Source organism: Tiliqua scincoides, chromosome 1 (genome assembly GCF_035046505.1).
Source record: "Tiliqua scincoides isolate rTilSci1 chromosome 1, rTilSci1.hap2, whole genome shotgun sequence".
Taxonomy (NCBI): Eukaryota; Metazoa; Chordata; class Lepidosauria; order Squamata; family Scincidae; genus Tiliqua; species Tiliqua scincoides.
Genome location: NC_089821.1, coordinates 212,922,328 through 212,941,880, shown reverse-complemented (window position 1 = coordinate 212,941,880; position 19,553 = coordinate 212,922,328). Strand labels below are relative to the sequence as shown.

Genomic DNA, 19,553 nt, shown 5'->3' with positions numbered 1-19,553 from the left:
GGAAGGCAGAACTATCTGTACGAAACAAACTTTGCCCTGGTGCCCCACCAGAAATCACACAAGACATGGAGACTTGGAGCATGTTTATTGATTATAACCACTAATAAATTGAAAGCTGCAGTGAGTCTTATCTACACCTTATGTGTGTGGGCACCTACATTTTCCATCTTGTGTGTGGACATCTAACCTGGAGGAGACAGCTACTTTGTCAAGGCCCCCTGGCTCCAACCTGAGCCACCACCTGAGGTCACCTCTTGGCAATACCAGTTTTTCAATGCTAGCTCCCGGCAGGGGCAAATCCAAAAGGGGCCGTGGGTGCTTGGACCCTCAAACTGTCATGCCAGTGGGAAAGGGCACCTGCTGGGATCGGGAGTGAATTCAGTGCCAGGGGAATGCCCACTGGGCGGGGCACTGGTGGGGAGATCACATCCAGCCATCGTGCCAAGTCATAATGGGAGCCCAAGTCTACCTAGCAGGTTGATCTGGGCTCCAAGCCTGGGCAGGGGCCCAGGTGTACCCACCCAGCAAATCTCAGCCATGGAGGCCAAAATTCAACTAGGAGCCCAAATGGACACACCTGGTTGACCTGGGTTCTGGAGTTAAGTTAGTGGTCATGGCCTCCCCCCAAACACAAACACTGGATCTGCTCCTGGCCCCCCTTCCTAGCCAACCTAGGAAGTCAACTCTTCCTAGCCCAAGCCAGATAGTCTTTGAGTCAGACATCACAGAAGAAGCCTGAGGGATTGCCAGCCTGCAAAACTGAGCCAGACAGCCTCTTGAGACTGGTTGTGGTTCTCCTTCTGACTCTCGCTTACCTAAAGGTATATATCTAATCCCTACTCTTACTCCCACTATATCTGCAAGTTGTGGCTGCCCAGGCTAAACACTATACCCTAAGGACAGTCTGGGGTAGGAAAAAATTCCATACCAACAGTCAGGTGTGATGCAAACAATTCCTCCCAGTCCAGAATGGCAACCAGCTAATCTCATAATATCCTAATGGGTGGATGGGTCACAAGGGTCATCAGTGTACTGACTGCACTCCTCCAGCCCTACCCCCAACTAGCCCAGTCCCCTGCCTTATGCAGGGAGGGAACTGGGCAAGACACACTCTTTCATCAGTGGAGGGGCGACATGTTTTCCAGTATATTATCATAGAGACACATACCAGGATTGGTCAGCACTCCCAAAGTACATGTAGTATTAAATATATTCCTTGCCACATCTTATGTGAAGCAGCCTTAACGTCAATCAAAAAAAGTGGTGTTGAAGTGACATTTGCTAATTTCATATTTCTTTCCACTAAATAACTTTCCAAGCTGGGCTGATCAGATGCCCAGCAATTTGAGAAGTGGTGTTGTTAACACCATGTTTGCACATAAATTGTACTTTGCTCTTCTAAGAGTTGTATTTGGAAGCCCTGCTCAGTGGTGGACCTCCCCACCGTGGTCCGTGATGGCGCCTCCCTTATGAGCTGTCACCACCCCCCTGCATGAAAATTCACCCCCCCCCCCCGCTCACCTGAGGCTCATGGAACCTTGTATGACCCAAGGCTGTGTCGGGGAAACCTCTCTGAGTTTCCCCGACACTATAAACTGTGCTTCCAGAAAATTGGAAGCACAGTTTCTGACCCTGTTGGGAGCCTCAGAGAGGCTTCCATGGGGTCCTAGAGACTCGCGCCTGGGGCATTTGCCCCACCGGACCTAATGGTAGGTCCGCAACTGGCCCTGCTCCAGATAAGTAGATCCACAAGTGGAAGCAAGCTTCCATGCACATAACACTCACAGTATCTGGAACATAAATTGCATGCACTGTACATCCAAAAAGCAGATGTAAACTATCTATTAGGCATTACTTTCTAATGGATATGGATTGAGATACGCCTTCGTTTTCTGGCACATCTGGTCCCATGAAAGTCTGTGTGTTTAGGGCTGAATCAGGTCAATGATGTTCACATGACTGTGACAAGCAAAAAAGGACAATGGTAAGAAGTACCAAACAAGATTTTGTTAGCCACTAAAAGAAAGCTGGATTGGAACATGTGTGTGGAATATGTCCACTTATTTCATGGGAACGCATTTGACAGTGGGGTACAACCAGCTTGAGTAAGGACCCCAGTCCAAAATCTTTCAGAACATGTGATTCTGTCCCCTAAATAGCATTCATCTAAACAAAGAACTGTGCCTGTATTCTAAAAATTATATGCTGGAGTGCCCTATCTGTACACTTTATATAAAACTGCAAGAAAAGAACAGAAGAAATTCACAAAAGAAGGAAGTCATTGCTATTATCTATGATGCTCTGGACCATGTATTGGCATGTTTAAGATGTTCTTAAATTGCTAGAACAGGAGTTAATGATCAGGACTAAAGTAACACCCGAGGCAATATACCAGTTTCAATGAAGTACCTGGAACTGGCTTGTGACTGAATCAGAGAAAATGTATTTAGGGTCAAGCTGTTAAGCTGACAAATTATATAGCGTCCAATACTCTTTATCTCTCCTTAGAAGCTTTAGAAGCCTGTACTAATAATTCAGTTTGCCATTTGTATTGGACAACTTGTGTTATAAGAGAGCCAGAAATAATTTTACACTTATAGCATCACAACTCAGGTTCTGTTTTTGAATTTTAGCAAACAGTATCTATAATCCAAATATTTTACTTTCATTTTGACAGATTCTGCAATAAAAATCCCCATAACTCCTTCCTGCTATGAGACTTTGGGTTCAATCCTATAGGGCACTTAAGGTGGCAGAATTCCTGAACTGCCACTGTAATGCTGTTGTGATGTGGTAAAAGGTATGCCACTGTTGTGTACTTCAGGGCCACTGGTGCAAATGTCTGGAGGCCCCATGTACGTGGTAGCAGCTCCCAGATGCCACATTACAGCTGGTAAAGTGGCAGATGGGGCAGCTGGTTCGAGTCTGGGAGCGTGGAGGGCAAGGGCGGTTTGAAGATGGGAAGAGCTCAGTGGCAGCAGCATCCTATCTCCCTTCCATGGCTCGGATCCACCCCCAGGAATCCTGAACTTATGCTAGCTAAAGAGCTGGTGTAAGTCCAAGGAGACCCATCATTGTGCAGGCAGCCTACGGAGAGGTTAGTAAAACAATTTTTAATCACTTCTCCTGGGCTGTTAGTTTGTCTCCTCCCACAGCATGTAGTGTACATTCCATCAGTGTGCTGCATGCTGTGGGCTGGCAGGGAAGCAGTGGCATCACCAGGATTCGTGTCACCGGGTGCAGGAGTCCTGCGCATCACCCTGTATTGGAATCACAGAAGATCTGGTGAGAAGGTAGATGTGGTGTCAGCAGTGGCCCCTTTAAGGGTAAGGCCTGGGCATCCAGCAGAGTGTGCTGCACAGCTGCAGCCACTTGAAGGCAATAGGGCCCTCAGGCATATAAGGAGCACCTGAGGCAGGAAGGGGGTGTGGGTTGTAGAAGGAGTGCAGGTTGGAGAGGAGACTGACTGGGCTTTGGAATCTGAGCTTGGACTGTGACTTGGCTTATTGACTTTGGACTCTGCCCTGGATATGCTGACTGACTTTGTGACTAATGAACTGCTGGAACAGACTGCTGGAGACACTGGAGTTTGGTGTGTGGCTGCTGTGCCCAAGACCTGCTGAGGACCAAGGGTCTGCTGTAGTGGTGGGAGGCTGCTGGCAGGAGAGAGGACCTCTGCAGGTTGAACAGGGGAGCTACCCTGGAGGTGGGGTCCAGCAGGACTGCAGGGCAGAACCAGGGTCATTTGTTGGGGGAAAGAAGGGGAGCTAATTTGCTTAAAGAGGGCATAATTCTCTAGGCAGAGCTTGGACTGGGAATCTTGCAAAACACACCCCATGCAGTGGGTGGGGCAACACCCCAGGTGGTGGGTGTGGTGATGTACCATCACCCTGCGCTCACTGGTTTTTTGGCTATAGATATTTCAATGTGGTTTGCTTCATTGCATTCTGCATGAAATTACACATTGATTGATATATAGCATGATGGTATTATTCCTCCAAACTCTGATTTTAGTGATTTTGAAAACTTGTAGAGTCACACACACCCACGCTGTGTCAACTTACTAACACCTTATTGCAGCAGTTTTCAAACTATTAGCACTGGGACCCACTTTTTAGAATGACAATCTGTCCAGGACCCATTGGAAGTGATGTCATGGCCAGAAGTGACATCATCAAGCAAATTAAAATAATTATAAATATTTAAATTAGAACAAAAGAAATAATTAAATAAGGGGGAGCCAGTCCTGTTCCACCAAGTGAATCTACTCTGAAGTAAGTCCCATAGTGGTCAGTGGGGCTTACTTTCAGGAAAGTGTGGATAGAATTGCAGCCTGTGAGCCCAATCCTATGCATGTCTACTGAGAAGTAAGTCCCATCATCGTCAATGGAGCTTACTCTGCAGTCTGCCTGCAATAACACCGCCCCCCCCCCAAAGAATCAGTGAGATTTCCAGCCCTCCCCAGTGCCAAGTTTAAAGTTCTTCTATTTCAGGCACATCAAGATAAAGACCCACCTGGCTTTGCAAGTGCAAAATAGAAAACTTCCCCTTAACAGTTGAAGCCTCTTTTTTGTCCTTCTTAGTGGTGGGGGAGGCTGCCTTCTGGAGCATTTGTCGAACTCCAGCTCCGTCGGATTGAGACCCTTCTGGTGGCCTCACATTCCCCTTTCCCTGGCCTGACCAAAAGGCAAGGCATGTCTGCCTACTTGCAAGTAAACGCAACCATGTGGCTGAGTTTGCTTTCCATAGAGCTCAATAGACTGTAGGAGGGAGGGAGGGAGGGAGGGACTCCCTTCTCAGGTGTCTTGGGGGCTGCATTCATTGGATCAGGGCCATTCTGGTGTCCTTGGATTCCTCTCAGCTTGCCCTTTCCGATGGACTAAGGCAAGTTTGCCTACTCGCGAGTAAATGCGCGATATGGCTCACTTTCACTTTCCATAGGGCTCCATGTATTTTTTCTTTCTGGTTTTTTGTCCATAACTTTTGAAGGAAAGGAGCTATTTCAATTCCGTTTTTTGCACTGCACTCCGCTGGCTATTCTGCATCCAACAGTGTATGGCACAAGGGGGTAGCTCCCAATGCTGCGAAGTTAGCGTGCCCTCCCCCAGGGCGCATCACCCACCTCCCCACGCGTAACCCAGTGCGGCCCGCACTGTAGTGGTTATCTACAGAAGCGCTAGCCTTAGCCTTAGTATGTGGCAATGAAGCAAAGCACACTTTGCTCATGTGCAGAGCAAACTTGCGCAGCCTTGGCGACATACTGAGTCTGAAGCTTTGTAGCCTGTCAACAAGGCTATGTTATAAAGAATCATATCTAGGAATGTGATTGTGGTTAGTCTCAGCTTCCTCTTGGAAAAGTCCCTATTACAAAGACTATTGACTCATGGCTTAGTAAACAAGATGAGAGAATGGAAAACCCCAGCCTGTTGTGTAATGTTTGGAGAAGGAATAAAAGGCAGAGAAGGCTGGATCCCCCTACTTTTACTACTTCTTCTGCATCAAGCCTTCCTTCTGCATCTCGCTTCTTTACCCGTCTGTTGTATTCATTGCTCTAACTCTTTGCTGCCTCGAGATCTAACTTTCAAACCCTCAGAGTGCTTCTGCTTTTAAAACTCTCCATCAGGCCACAAGATATAGTCTTGTGTGTCTCCCACCAAGCACCAAGGCCCTCAAAAGCCTTGGGTGCTCCCCAGAGCAGCATCTTGCGCTGCTACACCGCACCCCCCTAGCAACGCCAGTGCAGGGAGGTATGATTGGGCCCTTTGAGTACCTTGTTATTGCACATCTTATTCCTCAGAACATGCACTCCTCTTGTATTGATTTATTCTTATTTACTTACAACATTTATGTCCCACCTTTTTGCAAGAATACTCTCAAAGCAGTTTCCATAGAAAGAACTTAAAGACAACAGTACAATACAGTATCTAATGATAAACTCAAAACCGAGGCTTCTGCCTAAAAGTCAACAAAACCCAAACAAAAGCAGAAGCAGTCAGACATGGAAGTCAAATCCTTCCTCAAAAGCCACGAAGCCTTTGGCTGAAAACCTGTCATTTCCATTCCCCAGACGAACCAAGCCTAAGCATGCATAACTACATCTGCTCCTTTCCCCCCCATTTCCTTTCTTAGCAGCCTGTCGAAAGCCCCTTTTAGTAGAAGGTAGTTTATCAGAATTTTTCAAGAACAGCCATTACCTCCCGAAGTGAGTTCTGATAAATTGCCTCCTACAAGTCCTTGTGCAGGCTGCTAAGAGAGCAAATGATCAGGCAGGGGAATGATGTCACATTGCTGTACCTCATCCAAATTCCCCCTCTCTTATTAGTCGTAGATGGGAGAGGGGCAATGGAAAAAAATGGTACCCTTCCTTGATAGACCATCAATTGGGACTGACAGCCCAATCCCAAGCTGGCTGGTACCCAGAGAAGCAACAGTGCCAGAATGACTACTACTGCATCCTACGGGCACCACAGCATCCACTGAAGTCTCCTCAGGGGAAGGGGACAGGCCCCGCAATGGGTCTCCTCCAGTCTGTGCCAGCTATCTTGTCAGAGCTATGTGTCAGGCTTTTCAGCCCAACATGGAGTATTGGATCTGGTGGAGCAGGGCTCTGCTAGTCCCACCCTTTCTGGTCCCAGTTCCTCTCCCTGCCACCGCCCTCTCCTCAGCCTGGAATGCCTCCCCCACCCCAACAGACCTTACAGCCACTTGGAGCTGTTCCCTTGCTCCAGGCAGCATTCATCCAGTGCCAGGCTCAGTGCTGACTGGTGCTGAGCTGGTGCGGGCAGCACCTACACGGAGGGTGCCGTAAGCGTTTTACAGCCCATTAAGACACCCAGCACCAGAAGTACGTTCATACCACCTGTGTTAAAGAGCTCAGGATTGGGCTCTTAGTCTTAAATTTACAATGAAATTAGTTAAGTACTATCATTGTCCACTATGTGAATGTTGGCTAATGGACTACCATGCACAGGCATGAGAAACTGCAGTGCAGAGTAAGATTTATGTGATGATGTCTAACCACAGTAAAGAGATGATAATGAGCAGGAGTAACGTGTATAATGTGGACAGAATTAAGGCTGCAACCCTATACACACTTTACTGGGAGCAGGCTCCATTAAACACAATGGTACTCACTTCTGGACAGATATGCATCAGATTTTGCTGTACAACCATCTATTCCTATATATCAGCAGTTTCGAAACTCTGGACCATTGCCTAACGAAAAGCCCGCCCCTGTCGTGAACAGAGTTTACTATTACAACCTGATATCTTCTTCCCTTGTCTCCCCCAAACTTTGTGCCGGGCAGCTGCTTCCGGGCCCTGTTCCTGGATTTCCAGGTCCAGGGGAAATTAGGGAAGAAGATACCAGGGTGCCCAGTGAAACAGTAAGCTTTGTTCACAACGAGGACAGGCTTTGTGCTGCGGCGGACCTAGCCCGCATGCTGTAGTTTAGCAAATGCTGCTATACATCTATATTATTTGAACCAGCGTACAGAGATCTCCCAGGGGTAGGTTTCACCCAGAGTAGCACTTGCCTGCAGGAGCTCAGCATTCTGGATGTTCAGTGCTGACGTAATGACATAATCGTGTCTCTCCTGATCCTCTGCGCTATCACATCACTTTTAATGCAATAAGCTTTGGACCACCTCCGTTCAGCAACCTCAGCCTGCTCTTGGACAAGTCACTTCATGTTCATGCTGGTGAGTGGTGGAAACATGCTAGTTGGCAAGACCATGAGGCAGCTGGGCCTGGAGCAGGCTGAAGATAGCTGAAGATAGTCTTACACATAAGTAGGCCACTGCTCTGAAAATGTCATGCTGAAATTAGTAATCGGTCCCTGTGGCTGAAGGTGCTCCTGGTTTTAAATCATTTACCAGTGAAAAGAATAGGAATCTCGTGGAAAAATAAGCAGCTTCCTCTCCAGGTTTTATTTTTTGTTTTGTTGTAATAGGAGTCTCTTTATTCAACTTCATGGAACACTGTTATAGTACAATCCTACACATAGTGCAGTCCTACGCATGTCTACTCAATAGGACTTCCTCCCAGGAAAGTGTGTAAGGGTTGCAGCAGGGCCCAATCCTATCCAACTTTCCACTGCATATGCAGTTTCAATACTGCCCCAAGGTAAGGGAACAAATGTTCTCCTATCTTGTGGAGGCCTCTGTGACTACCCCTCTGTCTGCAGCATGCAGCACACACTCTGTTGGCATGGCTGCATTGGCGCTGGAAAGTTGGATATGATTGGGTCCTTATCCTTTCAGTAGGTTATTATCAGGGATGGGAACGTGAGTCAAGTGACTCGAGATCAAGTTGCAAAAACATGTTTTTTGCTGACTCATGAACACTTGAGTCACATGTATCAATGACTCTGGCATTGACTCAAGTCTGAGGTCACTGACTCAGAAATGAGTCCCCACATGTTCAGCCTGTGTCTGGGTGTGCTTGCTTACCATAGATACTCGCCTATATGATGAAAAATTTCTGCCAATAAATCAAGCTTAGATCATCACCTCCCCTTAACTGTGAGGTCGCTCAGGGGTCAGGGCTTTTCAAGCACTTCCTGGCACCACAAAGCAATGCAGAGATAATTAGAGGGCTGTTAAATTCCATGGTAACCTCCCTGGCAAGCTGCAGCCAAAAGCTGCAGTCTTTTATTCTCCTCCCGAGAAAAGGGCTCAAGGCTTCCATTTAAAACAAGCAAGCCTACATTCTCTTTAGAAGACCCTGCTGCCAACTCATTCCATTTTGCAAATGTTTGGCAGAGGTCTGCTTTTTTAAACACCTGGATGTAATCCTCATTTCCATTTGAAACAAAGTTCCAGGCTACACTTCAGTGCACCATTACTTAAGAATAAGATCCATGGAAAGCAGTGGGTCTGCTTCTGAGTAAATAGGGTTGCAACTATGTGCAGCTGCACTTGCTCAGTGATTCCTTGTTTCATGTCTCTCTGAATTGAATTGAACACTCCCAGTTATGTGTTGTAAGTTGTATGTTATATGTAGAGCGTCTGGCTTAACGCACCAGGCACCTTAAAAAAGATTTTGATAAATGGTTCTCCTGTTAACCTTTTTGTTCAACCTTTTTTCACTTGCATACCCCTTGGCGGCCCATTTCCATAAATTGTACCCTTCATATTAGCTAAATGTTTGTAATTAATATTAATAATATAAGCCAGGGGTGCCCAAACCCCAGCCCTAGGGCCACATGCGGCCCTCAAGGTCTCTCCATGCAGCCCTCAGGGAGACCCCAGTCTCCAATGAGCCTCTGGCCCTCTGGAGATTTGTTGGAGCCCTCACTGGCCCTCAGCGTGAGGGCGACTTTGACCTCTCACGTGAGCTGTGGGATGAGGGCTTCCTCCACTGCTTGCTGTTTCAAGTCTGTGATGCAGTAGCGGCAGCAAAGGAAAGGCCAGCCTTGCATTGTGCAAGGCCTTTATAGGCCTTGAGCTATTTCAAGACCTTCATTCATTCATATAAATTCATCTTTAATATATTCAGTTATGTAAACTTATGTAAATTTATTCAAATTTTAAATTTAAATTAATTCTTTTTTTCGTCAGCTCCCGACAGTATCAGAGAGATGATGTGGCCCTCCTGCCAAAAACTTTGGACACCCCTGATATAAGCCCTCTTCTCTATATGAAAACCCAGACTTCATGTATTCATCACAGTATTTTCTCTTTTTATCTGTTTGAAGAACTGAAGACTCTGCCTTTGCACGGTTTTGCACCAGAAGTATCCTGAGAAATTCTGGCTTATTGACCACTTTCCATATTATGTTTCAGCTTTTTTTACTGTGCTGGTTTTCAATCACTGATTCATACATGGTGGAGGCTTTCACAGCCAACTAGCTACCTCCCTTCCTGCCTTGCTGGCCCTGCAAGGCATTCAGGAGCATCACTTGCCTTTTTTCTGCCATTATTCAATTCTTTTTCAAGCACCCCTAAAAGTCCTGTTGAGTGACCTTGAGGATACATGTCTCTCAGATTGGGAACCACTGTTCTACTGGTATGTTGTTTACAGTGCACTTACTATGATAGTTTGCAAAAAGGTTGTGAAGACTAGAATTTAAAAAGTTAAAGAATAAAAAGGCATCTTATGATCTTTTACTATATTTTAAATGAATTACAGTGCAATCCTAACCCCCGAGTTAGGATTGGCACGAGTGACTTATGGCACGTTTGTGTCTACTCAGGAGTAGGGAAGGCCAGTACAAGGAGCTGTGCGTGACCTTCCTCCCACTTGCTGCTTCTGTCCCTGCTCTCACACAGTTCATCCCACCCGCCTTGCGGAGCTCAGGCACCTCCCAATCCCTGTTGCTCTGTGCCCTGGCATGCCTGGTGCTCCTTCTGAAGGCATGATGTGAATCGGGGGGGGGGGTGTTTCATGGCTGGGGTTTGCCAGGAACCAATTGGTGCTTTGTCCACTGCTGCCTTCACTCAAAGAGCAGCAGAGCTGTTGTTTACAGATGGGATGGGGACATCAAGGGAGTGTTAAATGAGAACTCCAACACACACACACACACACACACACACACACACACACACACACACACACACACACACACACACACGTATATTGCCAGGAGCACCGTTTTTTCCCGTGGAGCTGCACCTGACGCATGTATCAAAAAAAAACTCCTGACTGAAGTCAAATAGAGTTCTGAAAATGTTTTGAATGAGTCCCCATTGGCTGCTGATTAAGATTTGAGCACAGGTCAAGTCAAAGGGGGTGGGGACTCTACTCAAGTCTAAAGGTGGTGGATTTGCACATCCCTAGTTATTACTAATAGTATCATTACACAGCCCAACACATATTTTCCTGTTTTAAAAAGTTAGACTTATGCCTGGGTATATTTTTTGTCCTGCCTCATCTAGTTTCAGAGATATGTCGTAGCCTCGTTAGTTAATGATTCAATTCATGGCTACCTCACAAGGAAGCTGCTTGAACAGTTCACTAACAAGGCTATGTTGCCTGTCTGAAACTAGATGTGAGAGATGTTCCAAAACTCATTCCAGTTTTTGGAAGCACCCCAAATTCAAATGAAACCGCCATAAATTTTGGGAAAAAGTTTTTCTGATCCCCAATGTCGTAGTCCTGTGTTATCAGTATTATCAAATGTAAAAGGAGCACCACTTGAAAAAGTGCCTCTTTGCCCAGTTAACAGGAATAATTAATAGTAATGTAGTACTAAGGCTGCAATTCCATTCACATTTTACCTGAACCTAAGCCCTATAGAACACAGTGAGGATTTATTCCTATGTATAGAACTGCAGTGGTGTTATTTCCTTCTTTCATTCTATAAGAAATTACAAAGGAAAATGCAAATATGCCTGTTTATTGGTTGTAGTTTCAAATGCAAGTAGGCTCAGGGCCAGCTATAGGCTGGTTGGGCCAACTGGGTCCTATGCCTAAGGGTACCTTGCACCTGGTCAATGCTGCCACCCACCAAGGTTCCGCCCAGAGAGGGTGGTGAAGGAGGGAGCAGCCAGGAGAGCCAAGAAAAGTCAGGCTTGGTTGAAGAAACAGGACTGCTTGCAGCCTGCAAAGACCCGGGACCTTTCACACAAGGCAGTAGTTTGCATAAAGGGGCGCGCCTTCCTGTCTTCTGATTGGCTTAAAGGAGCTCTGCTGGGCCACCCTACCTCCTTCTCTTGCTCACCTGCCCCCACCCCATTGTGCCTGCCTACTTCAGGTCCTTCCTGGCTGCACACCATCCATTTCTTCAGCCACGCTCAGCTTCTCCTGGCTGCTCCCTCATTCTTTGTCCAATCTGGGCAGTTTCTTGGTGGTCCATGGGGGAACACTAACTTGCTCAAGTGTCTTTTTAGCTAGAAGAGACCCCAACAGGGATTGGACCTTAAGCTTGTAGATTCTTAGAAATGAATTAATTTAACCCATTTTTGCCCAGCCCACAGATGTACACATTTGATCCCTATTGTGTATATGCAATGTTGGGCAAAAATGGCTTTTAAGACGTAGATGATAGGATGCTTTATCATTTCATCATCATAGGTGATGATGTCATAGCCACTTTGTTCCCTCAGAGGGAGAAAGGTGGGATAGAAATACCCTAAACAAACAAACATTTCCAAGCCTTACTCCATATTTTTTTTTACAGACTGTTAAAAATACACATTATAACCTTATAGACTATGGCGGATATTTTAGTTTGCAAATATGTGTTCAGGATTTATAAGTACCATATGCACTGCATATATTCGCAGAGTGGTTTTTATTGGCCTATCACACCAGTGTCTTCTTGGCAATGTTGCTATGAGAATCCTTGACACCATTAGCATCTTCAGTATTTTGTAAAATAGGCTGCGACAGTTTCGTACTAGTAGTTCTCAAGCGAGTGTGCCAAGGCACGTCTTGGAAAATCAGTGCTAGCAACACACATGCTCTTACAGTCAGCTGCTTGCTTTCTCATCAAGGAACATGTAAGTGATTCCAGACCCGTCTGCTCTAGCATGGAGTACTAAGTACTGCATGGAATCACCTGGTATGCATGGTGTGAAAGAGCTTGAAGAAAATGCAGTTTCTTGTACTTGTCCAGTAATAGTTCTGTGGGGACATTAAGGGGAGACCGAATGCTCAGCTATGGATAAGGATAGGAAGGTGAGCTCCTAGCACATTTGGTCATAGGGATGCACAATGTGCAATCTTAAGTATGGAATCTATGAGCTTGGATGCTTGAGGTGAGTATGTGAGTAGAAGAAGCTTTACACCTATCTCCGTGTTTCTTGCCTTGGGCAATTGAAACCCAAGCCTATGCCTGTCTACTCAGAAGTAAATCCTACTATAATCAATGCAGCTCCCAGGAAAGTGTGGCTAGGATTGCAGCCTGAGTTTGAAAACTGGGCCATGGTTATGCTGGTCCTTATCTCCATGTCCTCTGTTGCCATGCTTCTAAAAATATAAAGATTTGTGGCAGCTGTTTCTATGCTGCTGACATAAATGCATGAAGAATACAGGTATAAATCATTTACTGGTCTAATTGTAACACAACCAATGCAGACATTGTGTCCTCAGACATTCGGATGCTGCGTTTCCTTTGGAGATGACACAGCCATTACTAAACAATAGAAAGTACTGCATATCTGTCTAAATAATCTGAAATTATTTCAGCAGTGGTTGGCTTGTGTGATGAAAATCCCTGATTTGCCCCTATTTTCCACACAGTTTGACCTTCCTAGGAAGCTCTTGCATGGGACCAGCATCCTGACAGGACTGATTCAAATGATACAGTGGCCATATTTGTTCCATTGTTGTTGTTGTTTGCTCTTCTACTTCTTCTCCAGCTGACTGGTAAACAAATAAATTTGTTCATTGGACAAAGAAATCCCACTGATCCCCCTGAGCAGGAGAGTTAACAGGCTTGGTTGACTCCAGGTATCCAATCCCACAAATAACTGTAAATTAACTCCCAGAGGTAATAAACAGCAGGGGCACAGGCTGACGACATGTTACTTTTCCAGAGACAAGCAATAGTACTTTTCAGGAAAAAATCCACACAAAAATATAGGAATGGACGGCTCAGTATCCACTCAACTCTCAAGGTCAAATCCTATCCAACTTTCCAGCTCTGGTGAAGCTGTGCCAATTGGGTGTGCTTTACGCTGGGGTGGGAGGGCAGTTATGGAGGCCTACTCAAAGTAAGGGAACATTTGTTCTCTAACCTTCAGGCTGCACTGCATCTACACCAGCACTGGAAAGTTGGATAGGATTGGGCCCTCAGTCAATACACCAGGAAACTTTTATAAATGTATTGTAAATAGAAAAACAGAAATGTGACAATGTTGACAGCTCATCTGTTTTAATTTGCAGATATTTTCTGAAAGATTAAAGCTTCGAAATGCCTCTGATCCAGTGTTTCTCAACCAGTATTACGGGTACCACCAGTGGTACTTGAGGTGATGTCTGGTGGTACTCGTGGGATCCCTGGACACCTGCCACCAAGCAGTGAAACCAGCAACAAGACACAACAAATAGAAGTAGGAGGCACGGCTTGGCAGGCACAGCTCCAAAATATGCTTTTCCACACTCATATAAGCCCTCTTGTCCACCCTGAGACTCTTACTGGTGTTGGTCACATTGCATCTGGCCTCCCAACCCAGAAGTAACTGGCAACGATGTCATTTCCAGTTACTTCCAGTGGTACTTCAAAAAGATGGACCATGTGAAGTAGTATGGCAGAAGACAAATGTTGAGAAACACTGCTCTAAACTGGAGTGCATTCTTACTAGGATAAGCTGAAAAGGGAGATGATTTTCACTAACAGTGGCAGCCAGCCTCCTTTTGGGTGGTCTTTCTGTGATCAGTGTGACAGGAGCAAAAGCATTTAGGAAGTTTTGCTTTCAATTTCTTTGCCTTCCTCTCTGGCTAGGGTAAGACAGGCGACCATTTCAAAAAGCACTGGCCTCTCTAAATTAGCTTTGATTATCCTCAGTGACATCATAATGTAGTAGCCAGCTTTGTAGCACTGCAAGACCATTGTTTCATTACGAGATCTGTCATTGGCCGGTATCATGCAGTGAAGGAAAAAATTGTAATCTGGGGGAGGGGGGAATATTGGAGGGGGGCCCCAAAGGCCTAGTGCTGCTCTGAAAACAGAAATAGGACAAATATTTGGCAGGCACCACGCTAATTCTTCTCTCATGCAGTCACCAGTTCAATTCAGACTTTGCATTCAGCTGCCAACTCATTCTAGTAAAGTGGATATAGGGATACAAGTTTTACAAATCATTGAACTGATTAACAGAAGTAATACCTTGAGACTTCTGAACCCTGCTAGCACCACATGAGTAACACTACAGCTGCAACAAACAGCTTGTGGAGACTTTGCAGGAAAATAGCTGAAGAAATTAGTAGGTATTTCAGAATAATGAATTCATCTGAGAGTTTGGCAATCTGTTCCTACGCAGATAGTTGGGGGAAAAGAAATTAAAATGCGCGTCTTATTAATCTTAGCCTTTTCGGTCCTTATGTCACCTGAACAACTGTTGCTTTGAGCAACCTTGTAACAAACAGAATTTTCAGCACAACAATGCATGTTTACTCAGAGGTAAGCCTCACTACATCCTCACTGTACAGGATTGCAGCCTTATTTTTATTTTGTGCATAGAGGGTTTTTCCCCCCAAGTGTTTTCCCAAAAGCTAAGTCAAGTACTGAAAAGTAGAAACATCTCAAGGAAGTGAGAAGTTCTCAATCCCAGTTTGCATGTATATGTACACATGGTGGTACACATGGCTTTGGTACAGGACCCCAGTGGATGACCTTTGTCTGGAGACAACAGGAGTAAGTCACTGACTAGTTAAAAAAACTGACTCCTGTCTCATCACATCCCATCAGATCCCCACCATGCCCAGCCTTTTCTGTCTAATGTTACCCTGCACATGCCTGATCTCGTCTGATCTCAGAAGCTAAGCAGGGTCAGGCCTGGTTAGTACTTGGATGGGAGACTGCCTGGGAATACCGGGTGCTGTAGGCTTATACCATAGTCTTTCGAGACTGAAGGTTGCCAACCATTGTGTCACCTATCAGTGTGGGCCTATCAGGTGGGCCGCTGTGAGATACAGGAAGCTGGACTAGATGGGCCTATGGCCTGATCCAGTGGGGCTGTTCTTATGTTCTTATGTTACGGGGCACCACTAATCTGAATAGGGTGATGGTAACTACTGCCAAGGAAGTGGTGTCAACCCACTCTACTGCACTAACATAATGTCCTAAACTGGCTTATTTATGACACACTTGCAATACCACAGATTGTGACACTGCATGGATGATGTAATAGTTGCAATCCAACCTAAGCACCTCTTCGCCAGTGCAGCAGACCCTACAATGCTGGAAAAGGTCAACAGGCATGTGGATGCGGGAGAACCCATGGACATTATATATCTGGACTTTCAGAAGGCGTTTGACACGGTCCCTCACCAAAGGCTACTGAAAAAACTCCACAGTCAGGGAATTAGAGGACAGGTCCTCTCGTGGATTGAGAACTGGTTGGAGGCCAGGAAGCAGAGAGTGGGTGTCAATGGGCAATTTTCACAATGGAGAGAGGTGAAAAGCAATGTGCCCCAAGGATCTCTCCTGGGACCGGTGCTTTTCAACCTCTTCATAAATGACCTGGAGACAGGGTTGAGCAGTGAAGTGGCTAAGTTTGCAGACAACACCAAACTTTTCCGAGTGGTAAAGACCAGAAGTGATTGTGAGGAGCTCCAGAAGGATCTCTCCAGACTGGCAGAATGGGCAGCAAAATGGCAGATGCGCTTCAATGTCAGTAAGTGTAAAGTCATGCACATTGGGGCAAAAAATCAAAACTTTAGATATAGGCTGATGGGTTCTGAGCTGTCTGTGACAGATCAGGAGAGAGATCTTGGGGTGGTGGTGGACAGGTCGATGAAAGTGTCGACCCAATGTGCAGCGGCAGTGAAGAAGGCCAATTCTATGCTTGGGATCATTAGGAAGGGTATTGAGAACAAAACGGCTAGTATTATAATGCCGTTGTACAAATCGATGGTAAGGCCACACCTGGAGTATTGTGTCCAGTTCTGGTCGCCGCATCTCAAAAAAGACATAGTGGAAATGGAAAAGGTGCAAAAGAGAGCGACTAAGATGATTATGGGGCTGGGGCACCTTCCTTATGAGGAAAGGCTACGGCGTTTGGGCCTCTTCAGCCTAGAAAAGAGACGCCTGAGGGGGGACATGATTGAGACATACAAAATTATGCAGGGGATGGACAGAGTGGATAGGGAGATGCTCTTTACACTCTCACATAATACCAGAACCAGGGGACATCCACTAAAATTGAGTGTTGGGAGAGTTAGGACAGACAAAAGAAAATATTTCTTTACTCAGCGCGTGGTTGGTCTGTGGAACTCCTTGCCACAGGATGTGGTGCTGGCGTCTAGCCTAGACGCCTTTAAAAGGGGATTGGACGAGTTTCTGGAAGAAAAATCCATTACGGGGTACAAGCCATGATGTGTATGCGCAACCTCCTGATTTTAGGAATGGGTTAAGTCAGAATGCCAGATGTAGGGGAGGGCACCAGAATGAGGTCTCTTGTTATCTGGTGTGCTCCCTGGGGCATTTGGTGGGCCGCTGTGAGATACAGGAAGCTGGACTAGATGGGCCTATGGCCTGATCCAGTGGGGCTGTTATTATGTTCTTATGTTCTTATGTTACGGGGCACCACTAATCTGAATAGGGTGATGGTAACTACTGCCAAGGAAGTGGTGTCAACCCACTCTACTGCACTAACATAATGTCCTAAACTGGCGTATTTATGACACTGCATGGATGATGTAATAGTTGCAATCCAACCTAAGCACCTCTTCGCCAGTGCAGCAGACCCTACAATGCTGGAAGAGAGACTGTTTGAAACAGTATTCAGCGTAGCAAGCAAGAGATTCTAAAAATGTCCTTATGTGATTCGCTCTGTAAAATTTCAACTTAAAAGCACAGTGCAAGAAAATGAGTCTGCTGCTGGGTCTCAAAACAAAAGATGCAATTTTTTCCCCAGAGGGATATACTATTTTAGCTTTTAATCCAAAGGAGACCCTTCTTCTAGCATAAAGCATGGCAATTTCAGGGCCCTACAAAGCAAGGCTTGATCGTGAACATCTCTTCAGTGGCAGAGAACAACACAGTTTGCTGCAAGATTTCCCACAGGGACACATTTGATAAGAGTTCTAGATCTTAAGAAGACATGGAAGAAATTGAGATCATATGGATAAAAAGGTGGTAATAACTACAACTCTTCAGGGACTGGCTGGTTAATGAGACATCAGGATACATAGCAGAGGGCTATTAAGTAAAAACAAAAATGTCCTATTGCTGAATGTACAAATACTAGAAGCTTAAACATGAGAGGTATAACCCCTCAGCATCATTCCAGCTCAGCCTCCACTTCTGGAGGGAATGAAAGACACAAAGGTGCTGTGATAGGCTGCTTTCTGAAATGTGTATTGATGAATATCTCGTTGGGCTAGAAAAAGTCACTGGGCATGGCAATCCCAGCATAAAACAAAAGGCATGACAGAGCGAATTCCTTGAACATGATGGGACAGAAAAATCCTAAGAAGACCAATGGAACTAAAGGCTATCCCACAGGTTCTAGAAGAATGCAGCCAAGCAATTGTTTGGCTAGTTCAATTGTGAAATTCAAGCCTCTCTGGGTGACTTCTTTGCTTTTGTTCCCTTAAGCTTCTGTTTCACATTGCTACAGAAACAGCAGAAACCACAAAGATCAACATTTCTCTTTGATGCCACTCATAAAGATGCAGATGACTTTTTGGGGTCTTGCAATCTAAGACCTTGTAAGCTTACAACACCTTGGCTACCTGGCACATAACTCCAAGCTTTCCAAAGCTTTCTTCCCTGCCCTTTCTTCCCTTCTTGACAGTAGTGTGCAGCAGTGGCATAGCTAAGGAGGTGCAGGGGGTAGCTGTTGCACTGGGCAACAAGCTTTAGGGGGGCAACAAACCGAGCTTGACACTAGTGGCCAAAACTGTGAAAAAAATGGTGTGTATGAATAATACCATCATGTTATATATAATTGGAAAGGTAATTTAATGAGGAATGCAATGCAACGAACCCCATTGGAATATCTGTGTTCTATCAAAAGTTATGGCCAATTAACCAGAAAATGAAAACACAACTGCCTTATGGAACAAAAAGTGGATTTCCGTAACTCCAAACTGATCTATGAGACTGATTGTTCTGAGAGCCAATGAGATGTTATTATGGTACAGTATAGAACCAATAAGGTGTTAATATGAGTCAGCTCTCATTTCCATGTATCATAATACAGTGACCCCTGCTAACTGGGTAAAGAGGAACTTTTCAAGTAGTGCTCCTCTTATATTTATTAGGGGGAGAAATACCATCTCTCTTCACCCCAGTATAGTGTCTCTAACCAATAAGGGGCATACTTCGTATTTATTTACTTAATTAAATTTGATTTTGTTGTGGAGGGGGGCTACAAAACCTTCTTTGACCCTAGGTAGTAGATAGATACCTTAGCTATGCCACTGGCTGGGGGGAAGCAGCACAGCAAGTGGGTGGAGAGCTGCTGGGGGGAGGAGGCATGTTTTCCCTCAATTTTCACTTTTTAAAAACCCAGGTGTGACATCACTTCCGGTTATGACATCACTTCCGGGGCATCATTTTGAGCTTGGCACCGGGCTACACAATCATTAGCTATGCCACTGGTGTGTAGCCAGGTTTTGCTCTAGCCTCCTTTCCCCAACTCCATGTGTCCAGCATCCATTGTTTCTTACAAGAGTGCCAAACAGAATTCTCTCTCTCTCTCTCTCTCTCACGCACGCGCGCGCGCACACACAGAATATTTCTTAATCAGAATTCATATTCTCTTTTACCTCTAGTAGCTATCAAAACAATCAACACTTTATACCACTTTGTCAATACCTGTCCCAATATTAAACGAATCTCTCCATCGGCCTGACATTTTCAATATTAACAGTATTTATACGCCGCTTTTCAACTAAAAGTTCACAAAGCGGTTTACAGAGAAAAATCAAATAACTAA

General features: G+C 45.4%; 1 protein-coding gene and 1 pseudogene across 2 annotated transcripts in view; one reads left to right on the top strand and one right to left on the bottom strand.

The window, feature by feature from the left end:
- Positions 1-19,553, bottom strand: part of GRM1 (glutamate metabotropic receptor 1) — a 250,976-nt gene that overhangs the window by 87,449 nt on the left and 143,974 nt on the right. The window lies entirely within an intron of this gene.
- Positions 15,381-15,494, top strand: LOC136637019 (5S ribosomal RNA; annotated as a pseudogene).